Below are 14,448 nucleotides of genomic sequence, written 5' to 3'. Positions count from 1 at the left end.
CTTTACAGTTGATACAACAAGGCTGGTAGCTGCAAGGTGCCATTGATTGGACAAATACAATCAAATATTAAACTGAACCTTGAATTAGTTTATTGTCTACATCACATCAATATTATATTTATAAATGCAAGTATTGTGTATATATTTATAACCTCTTGCTACAAAATGTAATAATTGCCTTGTAGTTAGTGTAGGAACTATGTTTGCTGTAATTATTCCAGTGTTAAAGTGTATCTTGCAAAGCACTAGTCAATTAGAGTGCACAACATGTTGTATTGTGTGGTTCTCAGGAAACTCTTATTATTGAGAAAACAAGTGTTAAGGGCCTAGATGTGCCATAAGACTAAGATATATAGATAAATGAAATATTCAGTGAGATAATATGCATGACATAGAGTTAATTTGGTTTAAAGTCTGAAACTACAACAGACTTTACTTTGAAATGTGTAATGATGAAGGTAACATTAATATCTTACAACTACACAAGAAATCACCAATGTGAATATCCAATACAAAACAAAGTTAATGGGCAACACTCTTTCAATCATTGGTAGAGACAACCAAACTTTACTGTTGACTTTAAGAAAAGAGTGAATTAAATCTGGTGATATGTTAACAAGTGAGTAGCCATTATACAAACAAAATTCATGCTGTTGTTTGGAGAGGAGTTGTAGCATGACTGGCTTACATGAATCTTAGTGTTTTTCTGGCATCATAGTTACTTGTCAGAATTCATATCTCATCTTTACCTCTCATATTTCCTCCAAGTATTATGAGTTATCTAGCACTTTTATTGGATTGCCTTGTTAGTTTGCAGTACAAACTTTACTCCTTTATATGAGAGAAAAACAAATTAACTGGTGTACTTGAAGTGTCCAAATTAAATTTGCCAGTTCAAAGGAAGATTCAGTGTATATACATTTCCATCTACATTTTGAAGTGATATTTATAGCTTGCAGCAATGAGTGCCCTTGCAACATCATCAACATTCTCTCTAACAGCCCTATGAGTTCCCCAAGGTAATCATCAGTGCTTATCTAAGTTTGCACTCTCAATATCTGTGAGTCGTTTAAATTGAAACATCCAATATCAAGTTGTCAAATACCCTTTGAAGAGAGATGTTAAAGTGATGTACTTAAAGGAAGCTATAACTATTATGTACAATGTTTTCATGTGAAGTTGGTATAAAGACAGTCAACCTGATATTTGTCACAGAGATGCAGCCGTGTATTGACCATAAGAGGAAAGCTCTTCTTGATCATAATCAGATGTCACATGTCATTTACCACATACACTCTAGTTCTATTGAGGTCAAATGTCAAAACTGTAAGTGTTTCCATGTATAGTGGTAAATCAACTATGGGGGTTTCTTTCTCATGTTCACTAAGAAATTTACAATTAAGACATGGTGTAAGATCCATGTGTTGATATCCTCTGCACATAAATCATTATAATTCACTTATTGTTACCGCAGTGATCATGGTATCATGTTCTATGCATGTCAAAATCCAGGCTTGGAAGTACAGTATCTGTAAGAATACAAGTGGGAAAGGCAACTTTTTTAGGGCAAGGTAGAAACTACCATTGATTTTCAGTAGAGTGGCATGGCAACAAAGCAATTTAATAGTTGGAAGGACACCAAGGCATGTTGTCCAAAAGTGAGAGAAGACAGGAATGGTTTATGAGAAACTGTTCATCAAGGTCTTTGCATTTCACACAGCTGCTTCATAGCTGTTTTGTAGTGGTAAATATTGCTGGAGTTGCAGACAACTTTTGAGCTCTGATTTAATGTGATAATTTAGTTTACTGATTGATGTCATTGTGATTGCACCATATGGCAACTTGATTAAATGGGCATGGCAGTAGTTACTATTGATAACAGATGCCCTTTAAGGGCAATACCATTTATGGCAATTTCAGTTCATTCAAGCCTGGTCAAAATAAGTAGTTTCATATAACATGTATGATGTAAGAATGTACATATTCATGTCAAATATTTATTGATTTAATAAATAATAATTTAAGTTTGTTTTATATGTGATATAGCTAAGATTTTCATATTTTTTTCCTATTGTGTGTAGAGGAAGTTTGCCTTTTATATGTCTTTGTGTGTGCTTGAGTTGGAGTGTCTCTGTATGAGAAGGGATATGCTCTGCTATTTTGAAGTTATAAACATGAAACAAATCTTGATGGTTTTAGCTAGAGAAATTTAGTTGAAAGAAAGAGCTATCTAGAAGCAGAAATCAATGCACTTGGTATGGTGGACTTACTAAGGGGTTTACAGCATTCTCATGATTGAGTGGCAGTATCTGTTGGTCAGATCAAATTCAAATGAATACATACATATTTAAAAAATGTGTATCATTAAAATAAAAACACTGAACCATTGTCTATGCAAGACTAATTATAACTGACTATAGACTGTTATAAAAGATGGAAATAGTAATTCAATGGGTTATTACACATAATCAGACTATTTTATAAGAGATTAAAATATAATTCAATGTTATTTCATATAATTAGGCTATGTTATAAGAGATGAAAATATGTAATTCAATGGGTTATTACATATAATTAGGCTTTGTTATAATAAGTGAAATATGTAATTCAATGGGTTATAACATATACTTAGGCTATGTTATAAGAGATGAAAATATGTAATTCAATGGGTTATTACATACAATTAGGCTATGTTATAAGAGACAAAAATATGTAAGTTAATGGATTATAACATATACTTAGGCTATGTTATAAGAGATGAAAATATGTAATTCAATGGGTTATTACATATAATTAGGCTATGTTATAAGAGATGAAAATATGTTATTCAATGGGTTATTACATATAATTAGGCTATGTTATAATAAGTGAAAATATCTTCAATGTCATAAGCGACGAAAAGTTGGAATTCGATCGATTATTACATATAATTAGGCTATGTTATAGAAGAGAGCCTGCCAAATGGTTATCTTTATTTGTTTACATAACGTGTTGACACCAAACGACATCGCAAATATTTATACTCACCAGTAAATGTTCCATCAGCCTTTATCACGTGATCACCTTGAGTTGTTGTGCATGCCTTCGTTATCCAATCACAATACACTATGTAGATATATGGTGATAACTCAAAATTGTTTATGTTGTATTTATCATTTCTTTGCAGTTGTGACTTGTAACTACCTTTAAGCTCTTGAATTCATCATAGGTCGATGCCCCAAACTGTGTTATTTCATTGAAAGTCAGCTGAAGTCAGACGGAATGGACATTAATGTTAATTGATATTGTATTTTTAGATTGCAAAATGGTCTCGAAATGCAAAGCTTACAATGCTACATCGCTTGTGGACAAGACGTGATTGACCATATCGTCTATGAGTATGACGTAAAAGCTTATGCGATGAAACCATTCAAAGGCTGACAATGAGAAGGCTATTATTGAAAGGACCGTCTTGTACTCGAATATTTGCGTTTAGTTTCCGCACAAACTTCCGTTGTAAAATGATGGCCAATAATATATTGAAGGTAAGTTTCGCACTGTATCATTATACGTTTTAACCATGACAAGAAACTATTTTTAACGACAGAAGACCCTCGATATATAGAATTTCAAATATAGTCAAACATCTGTTAATATAGAGCAGATGCAGGTGGTCGCAATTAAGAGTCAGCATTAATTTTCAAAAGACCTAATGTACCGTATACTGTGTTTTCTTAGCAGTGTTTGATTGACATTTTAAGACCAAACTGTCTAGACATCTGTTTTTAGACCATAGGTAATTAATGGCAATTATGCAGTCAAAATATTTAACATCTGGGTCTATAACGTGGCTGATTGATTTTTATTGATCCAGCATAAAGTGACAATAACCAAGACATAATTGGCGCCAAACCTATCTTTGTACTTTGGTTACTACTTAATGCAATTTCTTTCATCTTAAGCTAATTTTTATTTGAAGAGACTAATTCTAAAAGTGATTATTAAGCGAAATTACTTCGGCAATAACATTGACCGGTTTTAAAAGAGAAATGAACTGTGAAGACAATGTTAAAGTTACCCCTCCCCTGTCCCCTAAGTGTTTTTCAGTGCTGGTAAATTAAATTGTCAAATTTTCTTTATATTGATGGTGCGATAATCTGTGCCGTTCACATGGGCTCTGCCCGTGAAATCATCTTCGCTTTCTCATCGAATGTAGATTTTGCTGGAAATTTTTTTTCCGATTAAGGGATTTGGATCTTAATAACCCAATGCTGTCATCTGTTGCCAATTCGGTTTCACCTTTATGTTAATCCCTTGCTTGTCTGCTGAAAAAGAAGACCCACGAACCATCCGATCCGTACACCTAGCACAAGTAACAAACGAATATTGATAGTTTTGCTCTAAGTTATGGAACTATCATATCGTCTTATTACATTTCCCTATATATATTTAGACAGCACACCAGTGAGTGAACAGCTGGCAATTATAACAGCGGGAAGTAGCCATTTTTGCAAATTCTTATTTACATGTTTGACATTTTATCTCTTATTTCAAATCGTTTTTATAACAGCTGGACTTTACCATACATAAAGGAACATTATTTCGAAAACATGACAAACATTTTAAAACCTGTGCAGCTTAAATTACGTTAATGATACTTCCTAGTTGTCTTGCTTTCTTTCTCTGTTTTTAGTAAAGCCCGTTTTGCAACACTAAATCTGGAATACGAGCAAAGTCGTGCAAACTGGAGTTGACTCTATTATTTGTTTAACATTTCTTGTATTTTGACAAAAATTTCTTGAAATAATATGGTTCGATGCTCCTTTAATGAATGTGCCTAAGTAGCGAACTTGGATCTATGGTGACAGCATATCAACATGTACATGTTCTTATAATAGAAAATTGCTCATTAATGACACGATGGATAAATGGTGACAGCATGTCAACCTGCACATGTTCTTATAATAGAACATTGCTCCTTTAAAGACACGATGGATCTGTGGTGACAGCATATCAACCTGTCCGTGTTCTAATAATAGAACATTGCTCCTTAGTGACACGATGAATCTATGGTGACAGCCAGGGACGTAGCTAAGGCCTGATGATTGGGGGGTGTAGTGGCTGAAATTCCAACTGGATGGGTTTTGGAGCCAGAAAATTCTGACTGCTGCCTTGTACCCCCCCCCCCCCACCACCGCACTAATCGTCAACGATACGGTCAGTGTCAGTCAGACACCCCATCTTTCGCGACTGCACTTATGTTCCGATTTTTTTCGATACATTTGTACCTTATGGGGCAAAGCTTTTGCTTATGTTGATGGCACTTTTAAGCTTCCATAGATTAGCATTGGCGTTTTAATTGTATACCATAGAGACAATGTATATCCCAACGACGTAGCCAGGAGTTTGAAAGAGGGAACACATTTTGCGATTGTTATGGGGGAGGGGCAAGGGCGGCGGAACCACTTTTAATCTGGGGGGGCACCGACATCAAAGGGCACTTTGCAGAAATTCGATTGGACTGATGTAGCCTGATATCATTAGTACCCTTTATAACTCTTATTGTATTATCTTATTTGCGTATACATATCACTCCATCAACGCCCCCCCCCCCCCCCCTCAAGGAAAATATGCATACTAGCACTGCAATATCCAATGTGCAAATTGGGAAACAAGGAACAAGTTTTCTATTGAGACAAATGAGGTGAAATCATGCTAGTTGCTAATGTAGGAATCTTCCGAATTAGAGTTTATTTTCTTGTTAATATCTTAACAAATTGTTTCCATTCGAAATAGCTTTGAGTTTGACCCACATAAATTCATTAAAAGTCAGGGGCGTAGCCAGGATTTGCAAAGTTGTATGCACGACTATCTGAGCGGAGCGCCACCATCGGTTGGCGCGGAGCGTACAAGAAAAATTTTGGTTTTACAAACTCCTCAGATGGCCGGAAACGGCCCTTCCCGAGTGTTCATTCTGGTTCCCTGGCTTCTTGCTAACTTGAGACACCTCAATTTTTATGTGGAAAAAGGGCACATTTTTAACCCTGAGGAAAAGTGGGGGGGCACGTGCCCCCTGTGCCCCCCCGGTTCCGCCGCCCTTGGGGAGGGGTCTAAGGGGAGGGGGTGTCCCCCTCCCCTTTGAGATATTTTTGAACAATTGAAGGTCCTTAGATGCGATCTGGTGCAATTTGTTGCCAGTTTCATCATTATCATATGATATCATATTATCAGCAGATTTTGTTTTCCTGTTTGAATTCTTTTACATGTTCTTTTACATAATATATCAGAAATACGTTTGACGAACTTAACTGATGGACAATATAAACTTTCATATTTTGTAAGACAGCCAGATGTGCAGTGGCCTAAAAACAAATATCGTTATCGCCGTGTATTAGCAGTATAATAACAACAGTTTTTAAACATATTTTTCGACACTGAAAGGGGGGAGCAGTCGCTCCCCTGCTCCCCCTGGCTACGTCCCTGTATATCCTGAACTTACTTGAAGCAAGCGAACAGGGTCGACCCACCCAATAGCAAAATTAATACATAAATTATCCGAATTGAAGCTGGCGAACGTTGTATTTTTTTTAGAGTATTCAAAATCATACGAAGTTTTGTATGGTAGAGTATAAGGATCGCGAGATACAATTTCTCAATGTGACGAGGAAAACGTGGTAAATATGACTGATTAAAGGTCAATTTTGATCGAAAATTTTATGTCACTCACAAATTACAAGAACATATGAAAATAAAAGTGCGACAGTCAGAAAAATTAGAGTGCGACAGTCGGAAATTCCGAATTGAAGCTGGCGACAGTCGGAAATTCCGACAGTCGGAAATTCCGACTGTCGCACTCAAATTTTCCAACTATCGTAATTTTTACCAAGATTGGGGGGGTGAGACACCCCCCACACCCCCCCCTCTAGCGACGTCCCTGGTGACAGCATATCAACCTGTCCGTGTTCTAATAATAGAACTTTGCTCCTTAGTGACACGATGAATCTATGGTGACAACATATCAACCTGTCCATTTTCTAATAATAGAACACGATGGATCTATGGTGACAGTTCAACCTGTCCGTGTTCTAATAATAGAACTTTGCTCCTTAGTGACATGATGAATCTATGGTGACAGCACATCAACCTGTCCATTTTCTAATAATAGAACACGATGGATCTATGGTGACAGCAAATCAACCTGTCCATGTTTTAATAATAGAACATTGCTCCTTAATGGCATGGCTGGAAAGAAAAACTGAAGAATCCCCTACCTTTGATAAAGATATAATGCACTTAAATATGATTAGACCTAGTACAAACATCTTATGGAGGAAATATCTTGAAGAGAAGTACTTGTAAATACAATCCTGAAAGAGAAAGACTTCGTGAACTGTGGGTATTGTTGATTAAATTAATGTAAGTTATACAGCTATGGTTGTTATGATAATTCTTCATAACATTGAAAGAAATGAACACAAAGCGGTAGTCGGTGCATGAGACGCTGGGTAGTCATAAAAGACGAATGTTATGGGGAGGGGGGGGGGGCGGGGGGTTGGGGGTTCCTCGTAACCCATGTGCGCTTGTGTATCACATGTAGCATGACATTTAATAAAGTATTAAAATTCTACTTCACGAGCGGTTTCGTCGTTCGGGACTCATCAGGCGAAGATATAGGCAACGAACCCCGGACCTTAGTGTCACAGATTTAAGTCCGTACCACTCAGCTTCAATTATTCTACTAGTGTGAATGCCTATTGTTGTCTTTCTATAACTGTCAATGAGAGTGTATTACGCACGTGTTACGATTATACAGAATGATGGTGCTTTTGAATCTGACAATGTACACAGAATTACCACTTTTTGAGGCAAGCCAAGTCGTGGTATGACAGATATATAATAAATTACTAAAGATCAACACACCATTTCACGACTGCTTTCTTCCTTTTGGGACTCATCAGTCGACGGTAGGAACCAGACCTTCCTGTAACAGACTTAATTCCGTACCACTCGGCCACAGAGATTCTACTGGTGTCATTGTAATGTGGTAAGTTGATATCTAAACTGATTGCGTGAGAACTCTTGTAAGAAATTGCAATAAGAAGAAAGCTTTCAATCTGGAGATGCTGAAAATGTTGATCGTTAACTTCATGTTATATAGATGTTACCCTGCGGCACTGATCTTACATTTTCAAACTGCAAGTTTTAATTGTGCGTGAATTAAGGAAATTATTATTTTCTCCTCCATTCGTTTCTATGTGTCATCCGATCATAGCACCTGCCACCATTATCTTTATACTTTATTATACTACGAACTATATGTATATATATATATATATATATATATATATATATATATATATATATATATATATATATATATATATATATATATATATATATGTATATAATTATATACATAGATCGATATAACTTTAAGTCTGAATTACAAAACATGCACACATTTTAACAAGGAAAAGTGTTCTTTATTTTAAGTAAAGGCAAGAATAACGCGGACGTCGGAAGCAACATTAACCACAGAGCGGCCAATTTGTCATTAATCAGATGAAATATCAATACAGGATTATTTGCTCATGTATAATATCTGCCTATGTCAAAATGAATTTAGGAACATGTGGAATATTATACAAATACCCCAGGTTGTTAAGAACGGAAGACTATCCTCTCAGGCTGTTATTCATATGGAGTAAAATAACACTGAGATGAATAAAGGAGAAATATGCATATTGAAATAAACAATGGTATACGTTATCAATCACGGTATATACACTCCACTTCCATGTATGGAATTCTTCAAACCGCCATAAAGGTTAAACAGACAAAGCATTCATTTTACGAACATAAGTGCTTGAGAAGGTAAGGAAATAATATATCTACATAGAAATTATAGTAAAATAGAATATATATATATATATATATATATATATATATATATATATATATATATATATATATATATATATATATATATATATATATACATATACATATATATATATATATCTATATATATATATATATACATATACATATATATATATACATATACATATATATATATATATATATATATATATATATATATATATATATATATATATATATATATATATATATATATATATATATATATATATATAGTAAATAATTTATATATTTTATTATAATATCTATGTTTAAGATAATTTCTGCCGAATTGTCTTTCAAGCATTAAGGACTGTCATCTCAACCGAATAAATCTCTGCATGATCAGAACAGTGGGACAACAGTCTATATAAGAATTTGAAAGGAATATATGTGATGCAGATGGCATGCAGTGTGTGTGACGCCTTGGCTTGTAAACACGATAATTAAAATAGCACATGTAATCGAGTGAATTTCATATTTGGTATGTGGATACACGTTACTTAGTACAAGAACCAAGTTTGATCTCGAGAGGTCAACGGTAACTTTAGGTCAACGGATGTCAAAGTCTGAAAACCGTGTTAACAAGATAGCTCGGACAGTTTAACACTTGGATAGAACTGAGTGGAATAAGAAGTTCCTTCTGAAGAAAGCTTTCCATTAAACCATATGCTTTCCACCGCATAGATTATCAAAACAGATGAGAAGGGCGATGTGTGTTAAGCGCCCCGTCCGTAAATGGATACCTCTGACTTCGTTTGCATTTCAGTTTGCCGTAACCTTGTCCACATACTGTGCATGACAACATTTATCTGTGTCTTAGGTAGCTAACATAGTACCAGCAAGTAGAAAATTTAAGGAGTAAACTTTTTACGGTTTGTAAATGAAACAGGATGGCATTAAAGTATTCTGTGACGCTACACTTTCTGTACTGCAATAAACAACGTTAATAGCTCACAAATAGCAGTAAATGGTTGTTACGTTATTATCCACCTCTTTGGACTTAGATTAAGGGCTTTATCCAATTATTTGTGAATATAACATAATGATCAGAACGACCTTTACAATCCAACACAAACGCAGCTTTACGTACTTACAGTTCGATACACATGTCGATGATAAAGGTACGGTACCGTACTAGTAGAAGAAAATCGTTATTTTAAAATAATGCTTAAACACAAAAATAATTATTTATTATCTGCATTTAATATAAATTACACACACAAAGAATGAAACAAATCTTGAAAGTCGTCTCAAGTTGGTAAAATTACTGATTTATAATATTACATATTGTTCCCTGCACTACAAGGTCCCTTTGCGGCCTATTTCTATCGACCGCCGCCGTTACGTCACAGCTTAACAGATTTTAAACCCCAATCGAGATAGTTTGCCTGCACTGGACAATTTGTTAATAAAACGGTGGTGCCTGTGTAAATTTACCGCACATGAACTTTGGAACCCAACAAGAAGGTTGTGCACAATGAATGTTTAGCGAGTCTTTAAAAAACGCATTGACATTTAAATGGCCAGTTAAGTGAAGCGAAGTCCGTGAAGCCCTCGCCGACGAAGAAAGTTCGACTTGGTGAAATAGCTTCGTGAACACGTGAGTTTGCTGATTATGTTTTCAACTAAAGATTGTTTGTTGATATATATTGTTGTGCTTATTTGTGTTGTTGTATGTTAGATGGTACGTTAAACTGTAGAAGCAGTGTCGCTGAAGTGTTACGATAGGACTAACGTGTGATAACTGTCTGCAATAGATCTTCGTATTATTCTGATGCTTTGAAAGACATCCAAGGAAGTTGAACGTTATACTATTTCATGTTTTTTTTTCCACCTTGAAAGTGGGTTTAACTGCAAATGCTGACAGGTAAGTGGAGACAGATCAGGCCGGTATTGGGTAAAGCTATGGAGGGGCTGCATTAAGGATTGGTGAGGGGCTTGGTGGTTTGCTAGTCGGTATACAGATAACTTCACAATCTACATGTCACCGATAGTTGTAGGCATACTTATTGGCTTATTCAACTGGAGATAGAGAGAGTAACACATGCCAAACTATTTTACACTTCGAATACTCGGTTTAACTTGAAGAACTAATTGCTTAAGTTGGAATTTCGTAGGCGATTGTGAAATCAAGTCTGAAGAAAGTGTTAAAAGCTGTCAATGCTGTTTTTATTATGGAAGAAATGCAAATATTGGCGGCGGACGGGGTTTAAAAGTTACGTCGTTTCGTTGCATAAGCCTACATGATAAGTGTGTTTTTAGTTGTTTGTGTGTGGTGTGCATGTGTGTTTGTGATTTGTCCATGTGCTTTTAGACTGTCCCCGTGGCATACTACTCAACATAATTCGTGTGCTTACAGGGGCGTATCCAGGGGGGCGCAACAGGCGCGCGCCCCCCTATTGGCCGTCACCAAAAAAATAAGTTTAGCAAAAAAAAAAAAAAAATTGATGACGACCTTTATGTGAGATGTCGGTGATCGCTCAACCCCCCCCCCCCCCTCCCGTATGCTTTATTTTTTGTTTGCCAAAAAAAGGTTCTGGTGAAGTTCTGCGGCATAATAGTTTTAGAAACATAGATGGTAATTGTGTTTGTATTATCGCGTAGCAAAGGGCGTGTATAAGGCCTCTGGGCTGCCTGAGGGAAGCCCATAATAGCTCCGTGCATAACACGTGAGGTTACTCTATCGAGGCAAAAATTTTGACGAAATTTATTTCTGCTGACCTTTTATGCCTCAAATTTTTTGTGTACAATTTTTCTTGACCTCGATTTTCAAATTACTAATCATACTTTGCTAACACGATAAGACGTTATTATAGTATTATAGTATTACTGGAAATGTTGCTTATTATTAAGGTCGAAAAAATGGATCACATATGGCACCATTTTGCATTTCAGCCCTTCTTCGAAAGCAAAAATTGTCCACCCCTCCCCTTAGACCCATCCCCCAGGACGGCGATCATTCATGCCTGACGCCCCCCCTGGTGGAAAATCCTGGATACGCCCCTGTGCTTATTACTTGCAATCGTTATAGTGAGTATACCTTTTCACGCAGCAACACACTTGATCAACTATAGCTATAACTCAGCCTGCCTCAGTATTCGTGCATTCGTAGTAACGAGCGATTTTGCTTTTGGTCAATTTTCGACAGAGTTTGACACTTAAATCCCATTACTGAATGTAATACATTAATTTTACAAAACAGGGTTTTAATTAGGTAAAATAAAGACAAAATATTTAAATTGTGAAAACTGCAGGTTTTAAATTGCTAAAAATTAATATTGTTTTCATATATACCAAAATGCTTGTTTATTAACGTTACGTGGATGATCAAAATACGGTAAGAAGTATCTTAGTTTGAGCAATCGCAATTTTATTTAAAACTACATGCCAAACCTGCTCATTTATTCATTAATTTTCGCGATACTCTCGTAGTCATGAAGATGTGACGTCACTCACTACGGTCGTTTCAAACATCCATTGACTAATTTTTACGAGCTAACTGAATTTTACGTACGCAATTGATCAAACTATACCTCTTTACCGAATAATATTAGTGAGCGAGCTATTAAATAGTTTGATTCAAACTCAAATATTTTGTAAACCAGGCACCGTTATACATGTTACTATTAACTACATGTTAACTGATACTTATCAAATTTCAAAGTTTCGGCAGTGATATCAGTATTTGATATAAAAGTTCCCTATAGTCAAGCCAGTGATCTAAATGTTGACTATAGTGAAACCAGTGATCTACATGTTCCCTATAGTGAAGCCAGTGATCTACATTTCGACTATTGTGAAGCCAGTGATCTACATGTTGAATATAGTGAAGCCAGTGATCTACACGTAGACTATTGTTAAGCCAGTGATGCACATGTTCACTAAAGTGAAGCCAGTGATCTACATGTTATATAGTGAAGCCAGTGATCTACATGTTGACTATAGTGTGTATGTATGTATGTATGTATGTATGTGTGTATTTTAGATCCTTCTGCAAGCAGGAACTCGCGAAGAAGCCATCATTGGCTTATCAAAGCCGCAAGCTGACCGAAGTCAGTCTCTTAGATTCATATTTAACGTCCATGATTATGAATTGTCAATTGTCAACAACTCTGTAACTGGACGACATACTTACGAACTCGGGACCTTATGATTAAAAGGAACCGGCGTTAACCACTGAGCTAACACTCCTTGTGTGAAACCAGAGATCTATATACATGTTGACTATATAGTGAAGCTAGTGATCTACATGTTGACTGGTGATGCTAGTGATCTACCTGTTGACTACAGTGAAGCTAGTGATCTACCTGTTGACTAAAGTGGAGCTAGTGATCTACATGTTGACTATAGTGGAGCTAGTGATCTACATGTTGACTACTGCAGTGAAGCCAGTGATCTACATGTTGACTACAGTGAAGCTAGTGATCTACATGTTGACTATAGTGAAGCTAGTGATCTACATGTTGACTATAGTGAAGCTAGTGATCTACCTGTTGACTATAGTGGAGCTAGTGATCTACATGTTGACTACTGCAGTGAAGCCAGTGATCTACATGTTGACTACAATGAAGCTAGTTATCTTCATGTTGACTACTGCAGTGAAGCCAGTGATCTACATGTAGACTACAGTGAAGCTAGTGATCTACATGTTGACTATAGTGAAGCTAGTGATCTACATGTTGACTATAGAGAAGCTAGTGATCTACCTGTTGACTATAGTGGAGCTAGTGATCTACATGTTGACTACAGTGAAGCTAGTTATCTTCATGTTGACTATTGCAGTGAAGCTAGTGATCTACATGTTGACTACAGTGAAGCTAGTGATCTACATGTTGACTATAGTGAAGCTAGTGATCTACATGTTGACTACAGTGAAGCTAGTGAACTACATGTTGACTGATTTTACTTTCGAGCAGCATCTTAAAATTCCTCCAAATCGACACACAACGCTGCCTTATAATTATATACGTTTTGTCTGACTTAATTAGCTCACGATTTCGTTATTTACGCACAAGTTATATCATCGCCTTCGAGTACATTATAAATAATAAAAATCCGAATCAAGATTTCCCGATCCCTGTGTAAATTGTTGTTGAAATTGTCAGATATATATATTACTAAAGCTGAAGTAATCGCAGTATATGGAAACAGTCAAGAGCAGAACTCCTCGACGAAAGTGCTTTTGAAAACTGACATCGAATTTAGTAGGCCAAGCTGACTAAAACGTGCGACCAATACTCGTGATGTATCATCGGCGATCACACATATACACCTAATACACCTAATAGTTTGAAGTATGGGGTTACCCATAAATTCACACTTTAGCGTTGTTTTCTTGGCTTAGCATTTTGTTTTTTTGCATCTTTTTCATATTTTTACCACAATTAACCGTTTGTATTGATTGTATTGCTTGTGCAGAAAACAACAGTAATTTTTCTAATTTTTTGAAATTGAGTCATTTCGCATAGCATTTTGCTGCATATTGTGATATATCTTACGGTATAACGTATATGCATGGATGGCTCGATAAGCTGTTCACACAGC

At 36.0% G+C, this 14,448-nt stretch overlaps 1 protein-coding gene across 2 annotated transcripts in view; it reads left to right on the top strand.

Moving 5' to 3' along the window:
* Positions 1 to 10,357: 10,357 nt before the first annotated feature.
* The window catches only part of LOC139962935 (metabotropic glutamate receptor 3-like), a 37,581-nt gene continuing 33,490 nt past the window's right edge, over positions 10,358 to 14,448 (top strand). Inside the window, exon 1 of one of the 2 annotated variants that reach the window (XM_071963349.1) lies at positions 10,358 to 10,504. The gene's annotated coding sequence lies outside the window, so the exon portion shown is untranslated. Of the gene's footprint in view, positions 10,505 to 10,543; positions 10,772 to 14,448 lie in introns of those variants that run through there. The other variant, XM_071963350.1, reaches the window with a different exon arrangement.

Source organism: Apostichopus japonicus, chromosome 21, assembly GCF_037975245.1.
Source record: "Apostichopus japonicus isolate 1M-3 chromosome 21, ASM3797524v1, whole genome shotgun sequence".
NCBI lineage: Eukaryota > Metazoa > Echinodermata > Holothuroidea > Aspidochirotida > Stichopodidae > Apostichopus > Apostichopus japonicus.
This window is presented reverse-complemented; position numbering and strand designations above follow the sequence as displayed.